This window comes from Octopus bimaculoides, chromosome 5 (genome assembly GCF_001194135.2).
Source record: "Octopus bimaculoides isolate UCB-OBI-ISO-001 chromosome 5, ASM119413v2, whole genome shotgun sequence".
Classification (NCBI taxonomy): Eukaryota; Metazoa; Mollusca; class Cephalopoda; order Octopoda; family Octopodidae; genus Octopus; species Octopus bimaculoides.
The window spans coordinates 16,682,089-16,684,041 of record NC_068985.1 but is presented as its reverse complement, the minus strand read 5'-3'; positions in this window follow the sequence as shown (position 1 = coordinate 16,684,041).

The following is a 1,953-nucleotide window of genomic DNA, read 5'->3' as shown; positions in this document are numbered from 1 at the left end:
GTGTGTGTGTGTGTGTGTGTGTGTGTGTGTGTGTGTGTGCTAGTCTTCACATTTATGTGTTAGTTACAAAATGATTCTCATTGTTACACAAGTATTGTCACCCAGTTTCAGTCTTCTGTAAGAACATGTCTGGCCAGGGGGAAATATGTTGCTTGGAAACAAGTGAGGATTGGCAACAGGAAGTGGATGTTAAAATAATGATGATGATGATGAGGATGATGATATCTATAATTATATTCGTCATCATCATAATTTAACATTCATGTTCCATGCTGGCATGGGTTGGACATTTTGATAGGATCCAATGTGACCAAGGACTACATCCTGCTCCAGTGCTTACTTTGACATAGGTTTTTACTGCTGGATGTCCTTCCTAATGCCAGCAAGGTCCACTCTTGTCTGAGACATTAGTACCTACTAAGAGCCCTAGCACTGTGTTAAATAGTAGAAGATGGCCCTATGACTTAGGTAAGCAGGATTTAGAGGTGGGCTAGCCTCTAGCCATGTACTACACATGCCTATGGGTGTGTTATCATGTGAACCAGTCACCTTGATTAAAGGTTAAAAACGGCCCTGTATTTCAAGAGTAAGCTCAGTGCTAGACTGACAATGATTGACGATGAAATTAGCACACATATATATTAACAACAGAGGCAGTGTAGAAAATATATAGTTCTTGAATTTATTCTTCTTCTCTGTAAGAATTCTTCTAATAATGTACACACAGCCATTTCAATACTTGATACTGAACATATATGCAAGAAAGTTAAGCAGTATTAAAACCAAGAGGTAATATCTATCCCTACTTAAACATGGGTGTTCTGTTTGAACAAGCTATACTGCGGTAGTTACCATGAGAGAAACTCTCATATTGGCTTCTGGTACAAAATGCACTCTTGTCTATATTGCTAGCAGGGAGATAAATCCCTGCCAACTCCAGTGCTGAGGTCGAAATCATATGATTTGGAGGGATTTACCTCCCTGTGAGCGATATAAATGAGCTCCTTTTGCACCAAAAAGCCAATATGAGTTTCTCTCATGGTAACTAGCACAGCATAGTTTGTTCTAACAGAACATCCACATTCAAGTAGGGGCAAACTCCCTAAATTTGTGTGTGTGTGTGTTTGTGTGTTTGTGTGTGTGTGCGTGCAACTGAGCTCCCACCAACACCACCACCACCACCACTACCAATTTCCTCCTTAAAACATTCCTCCCACACTTCATCTCTCTAACAGCAGTAATTAAATGCTGTAATTAAATGTGAGCAATATTGCTCACTTATCCTTCTTACTACTTGGTACGCTTTTACTTGTTATCTATTCTTCATTATTCACACCACCCTCTCCAACCACATTTTACATTGATCACCCTTATATATCATTTCCTTCTCTTTTTCTCTTTCATCATCTTTCACCATTCCATTGTCTACAATATCATTATTACTATTCTGCTGCTCTTCACCACCTTTTTTTTTTTGCACTGTCAGTCATTTCCTACTCTCCCCGGCTCACCCATCTCATATATATCATTGGTCACTCTCACCTTTGATCCATCATTCTTCACATCCAACCCCGAACCTTACCCAATTTCAACAGTTGTCACATTTCTATACCTTCCCTACTTGTCATCCTTCAACACCTGTTCCTCATTATATTTATCCCCCTAACCCATATCCCTACTCTTACCATCTCTCACTCTCTCATACTCCCTTGCGACCTCTACCCACTCATACTGTCCCCACTGTCGGCTACTCACCTGATACCTGGAAGATCCACACCAACATCTCATCACCTTAGATTGCAAGAGTGTATGGGAAAGTGAGAGATGATTAGAGATATGGAATAGCTGTGAGAATGAATACTCTGAAGAATAAATGTTGAGGGATGATATGTGTGGTGGTGGTGGGGAGGGGGGTAAAGGAGAGGAGTGACTGACAGAGCAGAAATGGGGAGG